Genomic DNA, 15,826 nt, shown 5'->3' with positions numbered 1-15,826 from the left:
GAGGTTGGTGCACAAGTTAAAGACAGCAATTTCAGCAGACAAGGCAGGCAAGAACATAGCAGGGAATGGGGGAGGGGGAACTGATGATTAAACTGCATTGATTTCAATACAAGGGGCCTGACAGCTAAGGAAGATGAACTCAGGGCATGGATTTGAACATGGGACTGGGATATTATAGTTATCACAGAAACACAGCTGAAGGAGGGACAGAGCTGGCAGTTCATTGTTTCAAGGTGGAGATGCTACAGGAAACATCGAAGGGGAGGCAAGAGAGGATGTGTGGTGGTGGGTTTTCATTGCATGAATCATCACAGCAGTACTTAGAGAGGATATTCCTGTGGGATCACCCAGTGAAGCTATGTTAGTGGAACAGAGAAATAAGAATGGGTCATCACTCTGACACGATTGTCTTACTGACCCCGAATAATCCGTGGCAGACTGAGGAACAAATATGTCGGGAGATCTCAAATATCAACCATAATAAAAGGGCTGTTATGGTTGGGGTTTTTAAACTTTCCAAACCTAGACTGGGACAGCCAGTGTTCAGTGTTTAAGGGAGGAATTTGGTAATTGTGTTCCAGAAAACTCCCAATCAATATGTAAATGGCCTGAAAAGAGAAAGGGGCAAAACCTGACCTCCCCTTGGGAAACAAGGTAGGGAAAGGGACTAAGGTGTGAGTAAAGCATTTTGCCAAAGGGACCACAGTTCCATTAGTTTGAAAACAGCAATGGAAAAGGACAGGGCTGGTCCACAGGTTCAAGTTATAAAATCGGGCCAGACCAATCATGATCGTAGTAGCCAGGAACTTTCAAAAGGTGACTGGGGAGTCTATTTGCAGGGAAAGGGAAGTCTGGCAAGTGAGAATATTTTAAAAGTGAGATAAATTGAGCGATCACCACCAGCATGTTCCTGTTTGTGGGCAGGTCAATGCTGACAGCATTAGGAAACACTGGCTGTCTATTGAGGGTTTGGTCAAGGAAAAGGGGGCACATGTCAGGTATAGCCAGATGGATCAAGGGAATCCCCGAGGATCACAGGGGCTATAGGAATACACTTTGGGTAGAAATCAGGAATACAGAAAGGGTACATGAAATTGCCTCAGCAGAAAATGATAAGGAGAATCCAAGAGTGATTGTATAAATATATTGAATAAAAGAATAACTCAAGACGAAATAGTGTCCATTAAAGATCAATGAGGCCATTGATGTGTGGAACAGCAGGATATGGCTAAGAACTTAAACACATTTTGTATTCCAGAATTTACAGTGGACAAAGACTGGGGAACTCAGGGAACAAGAGTAATACGTTAGACCACATTTGGAGTTCTCTGCAATTCCAGTGTCCCCACTACAGGAAGGATGTTGTGAAAGTTGAAAGTGCTCAGAAAAGATTTACAAGATGTTGCCAGGATTGTTGCTGAATAAGCTGGGGTTATTTTCCCTGGAGCATCAGAGACTGAGGGGTGACCTGACAGAGGTTTATATAAACATGAGGGGTATGAATTGGGTAAACAGTCATGGTCTTTTCCCAGGGCTTGGAGAGTCCAAAACTAGAGGGCATAGGTTTAAGGTTGAAGGGGAAAGGTTTAAACAGCACTGAAGGGGCAGCTTTTTTATGCACACGGTGGTGCGTGTATGGAATGAGCTGAGAGAGAAAGTAGCAGATACTGATACTATGACAACATTTAAAAGGCATTTGGATGGGTATATGAATAATAAGGGTTAGAGGTACATGGGCCAAATGCTGGTAAATGGGATGGATTTATTCAGATCTTCTGGTCAGCGTAGATGAGTTGGACCAAAGGATCTGTTTCCATGCTGCCCATCTCTATGACTTAAAAAGAGGCATATTATAGAAGAGGTGGTGCTGGAGATTTTACAACACAAAGGAATGGAAAGACCCAGGACCTGATTAACTGTATCACAGGACATTGTGCGATGCTAGGGAAGAAATTCTGGAGCCACGAGCAAAGATATTTATACCATTAACAACCATGTGTGATGTGCTGGAAAGGCTGGAGGGTGGCATAATGGGCAGGGAAGGAGGTTTTTTGAGATTACAAAGGGATCTTGATGAAATGGGTGAATGGGCTGAAAAACGGTAGATGGTATTTAATCTGAATAAATGCGAGGAAGTGCACTTGGTAAAACAAACAAGGGTAGAGCTTATACAATTAATGTTCGGACCTCAGTTAGTGTTTTAGAGCAGAGGGACCTCCGGGTTCAGGTACATAATTCTTGAAGTTTGCATCACAGGATGGATAAGACAGTGCTTGGCATGCCTGACTATTGCTCAGTCCATTGAGTGGAGGATTTGGGACGTCATGTTGAGATTGCACAGATATTGGTGAGGCCTGTTCTGCAATACTCTGTCGAGTTCTGGTCGCCCAGTTATAGGGAGGATATTATTAAGCTGCAGGGGGTTCAGAAGACATTTACCAAGACGTTGCTGAATATGAAAGACTTGAGTTCTGAAAAATGGCTGGATAGGCTGAGTCTTTATTCATTGGAGCCTGGAGTTTGAGATGTGATGTTATAAAAGTTTATTTTTTAAAAAATGAGATATAGATCGATTTAATGGTAGTTGCCTTTTCCGTAGGATGGGGGAGTCTCAAGAGGAGGGACCACATTTTTAAGGTTAGAAGAGAGATGTTCAAAAAAAAGACATGGGGGCAAATTGTTCCACAGAGAGTGTTTTGATTGTGGAATGAACTTCCTGAGGAAGGGGTGGACGTGGTTACAATTACAAAGTTTAAAAGACAGAGATACTAAACAAATATTTTGCATCAGTTTTTACTGGGGAAAAGGATATGGAAGATATAGAATGTAGGGAAATAGATGGTGACACCTTGCAAAATGTCCATATTACAGAGGAGCAATTGCTGGATGTCTTGAAAAGCTAAAGATGGATAAATTCCCAGGACCTGATCAGGTGTACCCTCGAACTCTGTGGGAAGCTAAAAAAGTGATTACTGGGCCTTTTGTTGAGATATTTGTATCATCGATAGTCCCACGTGAGGTGCCGGAAGACTTGGGTCGGCTAACGTGGTGCCACTGTTTAAGAAGGGTGGTAAGGACAAGCTAGGGAATTATAGAGCAGTGAACCTGACGTTGCTGGTGGGCATGTTGTTGGAGGGAATCCTGAGGGACAGGATGTACATGTATTTGGAAAGGCAAGGATTGATTAGAGATAGAGATTTGTGCGTGGGAGATCATGTCTTACAAACTTCATCGAGTTTTTTGAAGAAGTATCAAAGAGGATTGAAGAGGGCTGAGCGGTAGACGTGATCTATATGGGCTTCAGTAAGGCGTTCGACAAGGTTCCCCATGGGAGACCGATTAGCAAGATTCGATCTCAAGGAATACAGGGAGAACTAGCTATTTGGATACAGAACTGGCTCTGAGGTAGAAGACAGAGGGTGGTGGTGGAGGTTTGCTTATCAGACTGGAGGTCTGTGACCAGTGGAGTGTCACAAGGATTGGGCCTAAGAATGGTGAATAACCAAAGGTAAGGGAGCCCAAAACTCGAGAGTACACAAGGGACATGAGAGCCCAAAGATTTAAAGAGGGAGCTGAGGGGCAACATTATCCACAGAAGATGGTGCACAGACTGCCAGGGGAACATGGGAGAAACAAGAACAATGACAACATGGAAAAGACATTTGGGCAGGTACATGGAGGGGAGAAAGTTTGAAGAGAAAAGGTCCAAACGCAGGCAAATGAGACTCATTCAGTATAGGAAACATGGAGAGCATTGATGAGTTGTACCACAGGTTCTGTTTCCGTGCTGTATCACTCTGTATCCAATTAAAGAGGATTACAGTACCAAAATAAAGCATGTTGTAGACACTGAAGCAATTTACAGCGATAAGGATGGTGGTCTGGAATGCAGTACATTTCAAATATGTGGAGGACTATCGGGAAGGAAGTTAGTTACAGGAACTATTATAGGAGTTAAAAATTACTGAAGACAATGGTGCAAAAGCCATGCCATAGGCACAGAGTTGCAGAATAGTGAGTCTTAGCACAGTGATGGAGGGAGAACACAGAACAGAAAGATCCCAGGCAGCATTCCCAAACCCTCGTCAGAGGCCTGCTTGCCCCTCTGTTGTTCTGATGCTCACTAAGACAGCACAGGCCTGGATTGATAACTCTGAATTCCCCATGCTGTCTCAGTGCAACATACATTAAAGTAGAGGTGGTGATTGAGTCTGGGGTGTGTCTGTACTGTACTGTGCTCCCCATCCAGCACTGTATCTATGTCATGTCCTGTTAGCGATGTTTGGAGCCCTCTCATTGCTCCCTGCTCTGTGCACTCTGAGTGATCTTACCTCACTCCAGGATGTATTGAAGACTCCACATCTCCCTGCCTTTTGTCTCTCTGGCTGACCAACCATCTTCAATGGGGTGTTGGACGAGACCCCCAGCAATTGGGAGGTCTATTGATTCAGGAACTTCCTAAATACCTACAGGAGACAGAGAAATAGACAGAATAGAAACTTAGACTGATGCAGTGAGGGTTACACATGGAGAATGGAAATGAGCCCCACAGATATCTGGAAAATCCCACTCCATCCCTGGGTTGTGCTGTTGCATTTCTCTGGAGTGGAGAATTCTGTTGGCTCAGGATCTGGAGTAATTGGAAGAGCGGGAGGCGCTGACAGAGGCAGCAATTAGACCCAGACAGTGAGGGATACCACATGGAGAGAGACAGTGTGATATCACCGGAGTGCTGCAAGACTTCAGGATCACACAGTCATGTTGGAAGAATGGGTTTAGCTTCATGTGTCAGTGCTCAGGGATGAACACCCAGTGAGCAGGCGAAGTGATGGCCTAGTAACATTATTGTTAGGGCATTTATCCAAAACCTCAGCTAATGTTCAGGGGAGACAGGTTTGAATTCCACCATCAGAAAGGGTGGCGTTTGAAATTAATAATTTTAAAAATAGTAATTAACAATCCATAAATAAATATGAAACCATTGCTGATGTACAAAAAAATCAAATACTTGTCCTTTAGATCAGGGCATCTGCTTATCACGTGGTCTACACGATATTCCCACAGCAAAGGGTTTGCCTCTCAATTATCCTCTGAAATGGCCGAGCAAGTTACTTCGCTCGAAGGCAGCTAGGGCTGGGCAAGAAAGGCTGGTCAGCTGGAGGCACCCACATCCCATACCTGATTTAATAAATAATCCATTAGGATGGTCCTACTGGAACTGTACTGGAACCAGTGTCCTGGCCAATCATGTCGGTAGGTTTATGGGACAGGGCTTTAAACTGACACAGAGGATGCTGGGACAGGGTTCAGGTGAAACGAGCTTTCCAAATGCAAAGAGAAAAGGTGAAGTATGGGAGCAGCTGGGAATGTGACTGAAGGCAAGCAGAAAGGAACAGGAGGGGACAGAGTTTAACTACATCAGGGAATAGGTCTGTGACAGGAAATTGTGGGAAAGAGTAAATTATGTTTTTTTGGAATGGATAATGTCTCTTCAACAAGGTAGATTGATTTGTGACACAGAGATAAAAGAGATTTAGACACCAGAGAGACATGCGTACAGGGCGAACAAAACGTGGGCATAAACATTCAATGGTTCACTACCTTGTGCAAACTCAGGCAAAATGGGCAACGCTATCAGTAATGGATTTCAAAGGCATTACAGAGAAATCATTTGACCTCAGATCATGAAGTAGATTCAGTCTGAATTTAAATTCTGGCAACGACTTGCAAAGGACACAAGCAGCAGAACAGTTTTAAGCCACCAAACTACATTCCATTGCTCATCATTGCATTAAACAGGAACTCATTGGAATTTCTTAACAAACACATTGTGATAATTTTGGGAAACTTCAATATTCACATAATCTTGGACAGTCACACTGACAACAGTGATATTGGAAGAGGAGTTCAGAAAAACTTTTTTTCGGTGTTTTTTTTAATAAAACATTGTGCAACTGGCTAGGGACATAACTATCTCAGAGCGACCATTGTGTGATGAAACTTAGTGAATGAGTACTGTCACCTGGAGAGATCCTCAGAGAAATTGTGATAAAGTGCAGTTTAAAGAAATATAAAGTTTTAAAGTGAACCACAGAAAGGATAAGCTACAACTAGAAACAAAAACAGCCAATTACATGTGTTTGAGAGGAGAACTGACCATGGCAAAGAGGCGAAACAGACCGAAATATGTGCCTGTAAATGAACAGTTTGAAGGAAGTGTAAATCACTCAACAAAAGAACATTCCATTGAAACAGACAAAATCTCAGCAAGAAATTCCTACCGGCCCCTCACCCAGGACAAAATAGACCATATTAGATAATGAGGCTGAGAAGATCACCAAAAAGTACTTAAAATCCTGAAGTGACAGAATGTTCTAGGAGTAAGTGTTAAAGGGATTGCAAAGGGTCTGCTGGCAGGAGTTGGGCAGTGGGAAGAGGAATCATTGTCAGGGTTTAATGTCACAATAGGAACAGGGAGAGGTAAAGGTGCTGGAGGTGGTGAGAGTGTTACAGAGAGTGGTCAGGGCCTGAACAGTGTTACAAAGCCAGTACGGATTGCTGCAGCTGGAGGTGTTTGCAGAGATAGGGAGGGACATTTGTATTTTTATTTATTCATTTATGGGATGTGGGTGTCACTGCTAATTACACAGAGGACAGCTCAGAGTCAGCCATGTTGTAGTGGGTCTGGAGTCACATGTTAGCCAGACCAAGTTAGAATGTCAGATATTCTACACAAAAGGAGGTCAGCGAACCAGATGAGTTCTTCCCACTGATCAACAATGCTTTTATGGTGACCTGACCAATGTCTTGTACAGATACAACATGGCGTCCCAACTCCAACACTTAATGCTCTGCCCAGTGAAGGAAACCACCCCAAACACCTTCTTCACCAGCCTGTCTATCTGTGACACCACTTTTAAAGAACTGTGTACCTGGGTCACTGATTGACAACATGACCCAGGGCTCGAACATTAACTGTACAAGTAACACCCAGGTGTGTTTCACCAAAATGACACAATTCACATTTATCTAATTAAACTCTATCTGCTATACTTCAGCCCGCTATCCCAGCAGTACTATCCATCCTGTTGTATCACAGATAACCTTCAACACTGTCCAGTTTACCACCAATTTCAGTGTCACCCAAAAAACTTATTTAATTTACTTACCAATATTCCCATCCAAACCATTTATCCAAATGACAAACAACAGTGGACCCACTCCACCGCTGGTCACATGCCTCTAGTCAGAAAAACAACATGTCTCCCATCACCCTCTGTCTCCTCCCATCAAGCCCAATTTTCTGTCCAGTTGACTAGCTCCTCCTGAATGCCATATCCTTTCACACTGATCTGACCTTATTACCCAGTTTACCATATGACACTTCGAACACAGAACAGTATAGAACAAGACCCTTCGGCCATGATGATATGCCAATCTTTTATCCGACTGCAAGATCAAAAAAAAGTGGCAGACAGATTTGAGTTCAGATAAATGCGAGGTGCTGCATTTTGGGAAAGCAAATCTTAGCAGGGCTTACACACTTCATGGTAAGGTTTGAGGGAGTGTTGCTGAACCAAGAAATCTTGAGGTTCAGGTTCATGGCTCCTTGAAAGTGGAGTCGCAGGTAGATAGGATAGTGAAGAAGGCGTTTGGTATGCTTTCCTTTATGGGTCAGAGTATTGAGTACAGGAGTTGGGAGGTCATGTTGCGACTGCACAGCACATTAGTTAGGCCACTGTTGGAATATTGCGTGCAATTCTGGTCTCCTTACTATTGGAGAGATGTTGGGAAACTTGAAAGCGTTCAGAAAAGATTTATAATTATGTTGCCAGGGTTGGAGGATTTGAGCTACAGGAAGAGGCTGAACTGGCTGGGGCTTTTTTCATTGGAGTGTTGGAGGCTGAGGGGTGACCTTATAGAGGTTTACAAAATTATGAAGGGCATGGATAGGGTAAATAGATAAAGTATTTTCCCTGGGGTTGGGAAGTCCATAGGTTTAGGATAAGAGGGGAAAGATATAAAAGAGACGTAAGGGGCAACTTTTTCACAGAGAGGGTGGTATGTGTATGGAATGAGCTGCCAGAAGAAGAAATGGAGGCTGGTACAATTGCAACATTTAAGAGGCATTTGGATGGGTATATGAATATGAAGGGTTTGGAGGGATATGGACCAGGTGCTGGCAGGTGGGACTAGATTGGGTTGGGATGTCTGGTCGGCATGGACGGGTTAGACTAAAGTGTCTGTTTCCATGCTGTACATCTCTATGACTCTAACTTCCATTCCCTTCATTTTATATCACCCATGTGCCTATCCAGAAGTATATTAAATGTCCCTAATGCATCTAATTTTACTGCCACTGCTGGCAGTGCACTCCACATACACCACTCTATATGTAACAAACCTACCTCTGAGATCTCCCCTTAAGCATCTGCTAATCGCCAGAAAATTATAACCCCTTGTAATAGCTACTTATGTCAGGGTAAAAAAAATCTCTCTCTAATCACCATCTATGACTCTCATCACCTTGTTCACCTCTGCCATGTCACCCCTCATCCTTCTTCACTCCAATGAGAAAAGCCTTAGCTCCCTCAAACTTTCTTCATAAGACATGCTCTCCAGTACAGACAGCATCCTGGTAAATCTCCTCTTCACCCTCTCTAAAACTTCCACATCCTTCCTGTAATGAAGGGACCAGAACTGAACACAATATTCCAACTGGGGTCGAAGCAGGGCTCTATAGAGCTGCAACATAACCTCACGGCTTTAAAACTCAATCCCCAAACTAATGAAATCCCACACAATATATTCCTTCTTAACAAGCCGATCAGCTTGGGTGGCATCTTTGAGGGATCTATGGATCTGTTCCTCCGCACTGCCAAGGATCCTACCATTAACCAGGAATTCTGCATTCAAAGTCAATCTTCTAAAATGAATGACTTCACAATTTTCCAGATTGAACTCCATCTGCTACTTCTCAGCGTCTTGTCAATGGCCCGTTGCAACCGACAACAGCCCTCCACACTATCAAACACTCCACCAACCTTTGTGTCATTGGTGGAGTTACTAACTTACTAACCAACTCTTCCACTCACACATCCAACTTATTCATAAAATCACAAAGAGCAGAGGTCCTGTAACCACTCCCTGCAGAACACCACTGGTCACTGAGCTCCAAGATGAATGCTGTCCATCTATCATCGCCCTCTGTCTTCTGTGGGCCAGTAATCCTGTATCCAGACAGACAGGTTTCCCTGTATCCCGTGCCTCCATACTTTCTGAATGAGCCATAAAGGTGTTTCGTCACATTCTCAAAAGATTGATTAAGAATTGTCAGGCATGACCTGCCCCTTACAAAACCATGCTGACTATCTCTGATCAATCTATGGTTTCCTGTCTCTCAGAGTCTTCTCCAATAATCTGCACACCATAGACATAAGACTTTCACGTGTGCAATTCCCAGGATTATCCCTATTCCCTTTCCTGAACAAGGGAATAATATTTTCCTGCCTCCAATCATCTGGTCCGACTCCAGTGGACACTGAGGGTGCAAAGGTCATCACCCAGGTGCGCAGCAATCCATTCCCTCGCTTCAGATAGTAACTTTAGACACATCCAGTCTGGCTCAGTGACTTATGTTTTACAAAATTCTCAGCACATCCTCCGAAACATCCACCTGTTCACGGACATCAGCCTGTTTCACACTGTCCTAACAAATGACAAGGTCCCTCTCAGCAGTGAATACTGAGGCATAGTATTCATTAAGGACCTCCCCTACCTCCTGTGACTCCAGGCACATGTTCCTTCCACTATCCCTGACCGGCCCTATCCTCACTCTGGTCATGCTCTTGTTCCTCCCATAAGTGGAGAATGCCTCACGGTTTTCCTTAATCCTTCCCAACAATGCTTTTTCACGTCCCCTTCTAGTTGCCCTAAGTCCATCTCTCGGTTCCTTCCTGGTACCTTCAGAGAATCCCTACTGTGTGGAAACGGGCCATTTGGCCCAACACCTCCATACCAACCTTCCAGACAGTATCCAACCCAGCCCCATTCCCCCACCCTATTAATCTCCATTTGCCCTAACTACTGCGCCACACCTGCACATCCCTGAACACTATGGGTAATTTAGTATGGCTGAGTCACATAATCTGCATATCTTTGGGCTGTTGGGGGAAACCAGAGCACCTGGAGGAAAAACCATGCAGACACGGGAAGAATGTGTAAACTCCCCACAGACAGTCGCCTGAGGCTGTAATCGAAATGGAGTCCGTGGTGCTATGAGGTCGCAGTGCTAACCACTGAGACACCGTGCCACCCAATGTAACTCTCTGGAGCCCTGTCTGATCCTTGCTTCCACGACCTTAAGTAAACTTCCTCCTTCCTCTTGACTAGATGCTAAAGTCCATGTGGACAACGTTGACTGCTCTGCCTTCACCTATCTTTGGCCACCTCCTCGAAGAGTCAATCCGGTTTGTGAAACGTAATTTTCCAGTCACAAAGCCCTGCTGACCATCTCAAATCAGCCCTTGCCTTTGTAAATGTAAGGAGCTCCTTTCTCTCAGAATCTCCTCCAACAACTTCCCCATCACTGGGCTCACTGGACTGTAATTTCCTGGCTTTTTCCTGCAGCCCTTAAGTGATGGAACAGCATTCACCGCCCTCCAGTCTTCCGGCACCGCACTGTGTCTGTTGATAATATGAATATCTCTGTTAGAGACACTGCAATCTCTTCCCCACATTCCCACAATATTCTAGGATCGACCTAATGAGCTGCTGAGGATTGATCTTCCTTTATTTGTTTTAAGATTCCAGCACTTTCTCTTCTCTGGTGAGGATTCTTTCCAAGACATCACTATTTATTTCCCCAAGTTCCTGAGCTTCCATGTCTTTCTCCACAGTAAATACTGACAAAGACTGTTTTGCCTAATACCTCACCCTTCTCCTCTGGTTCCACACATAGGCGACCTTATTGATCTTTAAGGGGCCCTATTCTCTACCAAGTTACTCTTTAGCCCTTATTGAAACTTGCATAAAGGCTTCTGAGAATTGAAATACACCATATCCCCTATACCATGACACCCCTCCTCCACCCTTACAATTCTGCCACTTATATTCACACCCCCAAATTAAATTCAACAGGCTCAAAAACAAATTCTCTTTTAATCAATTGGCTTTCTAAGTGACCAGTTATTGTATGTTGACATATCCTTTCAAACAATTTCAGTTTGCTCCCGACTTATTGTTAGGCTAATACTATTTGGTTTCAGACCGACAGCCGGAAGGGTTGAGGGAGTTCTTGTTTATCAATCTGAAAAAGGTAGCTCACAGGGTCAGCCGGTAATAGAGAAGGCAAATCAAATGCTGACATTTATTACAGAGGGAATGGAGGCTAAAAATAGGCAGGTCTAGCTAAAACTATGCAAGGTACAAGTCAGACCACACCTCGAATATTATGAACAGTATGAGTGCCCGAAGGAAAGATATTGTTGCATTGGAGGCAGGTCAGAGAAGGTTCACTCGGCTGATCCTGGGAATACAGGGATTTTCTAATGAGAAGAGGTGGAGTAGGTTGAGGTTGAACCCATTGAAGTTTAGATAATGAGAGAGAAATGGAATGAAACATCCAAGATGCTGAGGGAGTCTGATCGGGCAGATGCTGGGAAGTTAGTAAATAGAACAATAGAGCACAGCAACAGGCCCTTCGGCCCACCACGACTATGCTGTCCAATGTACTATTCTAACTCATACCATCTGCTTGCACATGGGTCTAGATCCCTTTATTCTCTGCCCGTTCATGTTTCTGTCTAAATCCCACTTCAAACCTTTACTCACATTTCTGCTTCTACGACCTCCCTCGGTAACATCCACTCTACGTGAAAAAAACTTGTCTCAGACATCTCATTTAAACTTCCTCTTTCTCACCTTAAACCTATGCGCTCCAGTATTTGAAACTTACACATTGGAAAAGAGATTCTGACTATGTACATTATCTATCGCTGTTCCAAATGTTATATCCCTGTCCCTGGTCACCTGTCAGCCTCTGATACTCTGACAAAACAACTCAACTTTGTTTAATTTCCTCTTACACCTAACACACCCTTAAAAACCCTAATACAGGCAACGTGCTGATAAACCCCCTCCAAAGCCTCCCCATCCTCCCTATTGTGTGGAGATGAGACCTGCACACAGTACTCCAAATGTGGCTAAACAAACGTTTTATAGAATCACAGCATCAGATGCAAACCACTATCCCCAACATTGTGACTGATGAAGGCTAGTACTCCATTTGCTTTCTTTCCCATCCGAAACACTTCTGTTGCCATTTTCTGGGAGTTACTGACTTGCACCAAGATTCTTCTGGATATCAATATCCCTCAGTATGCTAATGATCTTATTGAATTTGACATCATCTCACACTTGTCCAGATTAACTCAATTTGCCATTTCTGTCTATCTCTCCAACTGTTCTGTAACCTCCTGCAGATGTTAATGAATCAGGGAAACAAGGGTTTTGTGGAAAAGGCAGGAAAGTAGAGTTGAACAGTATCAGATCAGCCATGATCTGATTGAAGGACAGAGCATACTCAATGGGCCAAATGGCCTCATTCCCCTCCTACATCTCATGGTCTGAGCACAAACTCAATATATCCTGCATAATATTATGGGTCTCAGCTCAAAAAACTCCTTTATAATGGGATTATTGGATATTTATTAGTACACAGCATTTGATCTACAAATATGATATGATGTTATAGAAAACCATCTTACATACAATCCAGGATTCTATCCATCACAGCATTGATAGTCAGTGCTGTATCAGTCGACGTGGAGACCACTGTCACACACAGTTACTGTACTGCCATTGCCATAAGTACATTCAGTGTCCTGACTGAAACCATATTGACATTCCCATCACTGTCTGGTGCTTACAAAAGAATTCCTGCTAACGGTTGCTGCTGTTTGCTTATTCTCAGCTCCACTTTTGATATTCAGATCCACATGACTGTCCCATTAATGTATTAAACTCATTCTTCCTTCACACGTTGTTGGCTTTTTGGCTAGTCTGCCTATTGGGACTAGATTGGGTTGGGATATCTGATCAGCATGGATGGGTTGGACCGAAGGGTCGGTTTCCATGCTGCACATTTCTCTGACTCTATAACTCTGTCCCAAACAACCCTTCAGTATTCACCTCCCAGTGATGGTGATTCTGCAGCTAAATCTCCGGAATGACGGTTCCATCATATCTGATCACTGTCATTCCTTCTCCCTTATGGCGAATACAGGGAGTCATTCCTCAGTAGTGGGAGGGGGTTGAACAGATGTGTAGAGATAACAGAGATAGGGAGGCTTACAGGGACTCGAGGATGTTAGAGTTAAACAGAGTTACATCTGGTCAAGAATGTCAGAGGGACAAAGGGGTTTAGGGATTGGAGAAATTTACAGAGATAATGTAGCTGGATTAGATTCTGGAGATAGAGATAAGGATGGATGGAGGGAGAGGCAGGCAGACTGAGAGGCACAGACGGGGAGTGTTTCCGGGAGAAGTGTATTGTGAATACTAACAGAGATATGGAAGATTGTAGTGACTGAAGACGTTTACAGTTATAAGAAGGCTTCTCGGTTCTGAAGGTTACAGAGATCAGAAGGCAATGGAGAATGCCAGGTTACTGGGTTGGAGACACTTACACAGATGGGGAGGGCTGCACAAACTGAAAGAGGTTCCTGTGGTCGGGAGGGGTATGGTGTCGGGAATGAGGATGAAATTTAACAAGATAAAGATCAAAGAATTGGAGAAGGATAAGGAGATTACACATTTTTCACAGCTAAGGAAGGGTTGTAGGAGCTGGAGAAGATTACATAGGTAGGGACGGATGGAGAGGTTAAAGACAAATACATTGAGATGGAGGGTGGTATTGGTGGGAGGAGCTTACAGGGATAGACAGGGCTGTCAGGGTTTACAGGGATGAAGGAATTTAGTATCTACTGGAGAAGGTTAGGGATTAGGGTGTTAGAGATTGGAGAACCTGACAGAGACAGAGACAGAGACACAGAGAATGGTGTGGACTAGAGGAGATTCCAAACAGAGGAAGGATTATCGGGACTGGAGAATATTACAGAGATGACTAACACAGCATGGGCCAGGATTGATGCCTGTGATCTCCTGTGCTGTCGCATTGAGGACCAGTACAGCAGAGGTGAAAGCAGGACCCTCACAAGATGGTGGGAATGAAGCCTAGAATGTTGCTGTTCCTTGACCAGCTCTGTATCTATGTCCGGTCTTCCAGGTCTGAATATAGAAGTCTACTACCTCCACCCTGTGCTGTTTACTGTGAGTGATCTTACCGGCTGCAGGATTTACTGAAGGCTCCAGATCTCCCTCTCCATCTCTCTCTGGCTGATCAACCAGTTTCAATGAGGTGATGGATGAGACAGGAGTTCGGAACATCCTGATGACCTGCATGAGACAGAAATAGACAGAATGGGAAGGGAGACTGATGCAATGAGGATAACACATGCAGAGTGGCACCAAGTACAGCAGAGATCTCGGTAATCCCATTCTCCATCCCTTGCCTGTGCTGCTGCATCTCTCTGGAATGGACAATTCTGTTGACTCAGGATCTCAGACCATCTTTAAGAGGGAGAAATGCTGACAGAGGCAGCAAATAGACTGACACAGGGAGGGATACCACATGGAGAGAGACTGAGTGATATCACATTATTAGATACTGTATTAACAGGGAATTGTTTGAATTTGTAACAAAGACACTGGGATAATTGTGAGGGGATTCAACCACTGCTAATTGCCCAGAGGCAGCTCAGAGTCAGCCATATTGCTGTGGGACTGGAGTCACATGTGAGCCACACCAGGTAAGAATGTCAGATGTCCCTCCCTGAAGGACATACGTGAACAAGTTGATTTTTTCCAGATAATCAACAATGCTTATACAAGAGGCCTCACTAATATCCTGTACAGATACACCATGACATCCCAACTCCCTCTCTCAATGCTCTGCCCAATGAAGGGTAACCCTCCCAAACACCTGCTTCACCAGCCTGTCTACCCGTGACGCTACTTTCAAAAAACTGTGTACCTGCATCACTGGGTCACTGATTGACAACAGTACCCTGGGCCCGAACATTAATTGTACAAGTCCAGCCTGGTCTGCTTTACCACAATACAACATCTTGCATTTCTCCACCTGTTATTCCTAACCTCACTGGTCCAGCAGTACTGTTGATCCCATTGTACGCTTCGATAACTCTCTTCACTGTCCACATTATCACCAAATTCAGTCTCACTCACAAACTTGCTAACCATGACTCCTATATTATCATCCAAATTATTTATATAAATGATGCACAACAGTGACCCAGCACCGAACCCATGAGCACACTGTTGGTCAAAGGCCTGCAGTTTGAGCAGAAACCCTCCATGAGCATATTCTGTCTCCTACCGTCAATCCTGTTTTGTATCCAGTTGGTGAGCACTCCCTGGTTATGTCTGATCTAAACTTACTAACCAGTCTGCCATGCAGAACCTTGTCAAAGGCCTTGCTAAAGTTCATGTGGACATCATGAACTGCTCTGCTTTGACCTCTCACTTGTCTACCTCCACACTCAGGTTTGAGACATGATTCCCCATGCACAAAGCCATGCTGATGATCGTTAATCTGTCCTTACCTTTCCAAATGCACGATGATCGTTTCTCTCAGAATCTCCTCCAACAACTTACCACCCTGCCATCAGTCTCACTGGTCTCTAGTGGCTGTTGATGATGCAAATATCTCTGGAAGGGGTCCTGTAATTTCCTCCCTCGCTTCTCA

General features: G+C 44.1%; 1 long non-coding RNA gene across 2 annotated transcripts in view; it reads right to left on the bottom strand.

Annotated features, from left to right (window-relative positions):
- The window catches only part of LOC140458931 (uncharacterized), a 209,836-nt gene that overhangs the window by 15,368 nt on the left and 178,642 nt on the right, over positions 1-15,826 (bottom strand). For both annotated transcript variants that reach the window (XR_011953784.1, XR_011953783.1), the window contains exons 5-6: positions 14,346-14,457; positions 4,332-4,466 (exon numbers count right to left, since the gene is read on the bottom strand). This is a non-coding gene — a long non-coding RNA (uncharacterized lncRNA). The remainder of the gene's footprint in view (positions 1-4,331; positions 4,467-14,345; positions 14,458-15,826) is intronic.

This window comes from Chiloscyllium punctatum, chromosome 34, assembly GCF_047496795.1.
Source record: "Chiloscyllium punctatum isolate Juve2018m chromosome 34, sChiPun1.3, whole genome shotgun sequence".
Lineage (NCBI taxonomy): Eukaryota > Metazoa > Chordata > Chondrichthyes > Orectolobiformes > Hemiscylliidae > Chiloscyllium > Chiloscyllium punctatum.
This window is presented reverse-complemented; position numbering and strand designations above follow the sequence as displayed.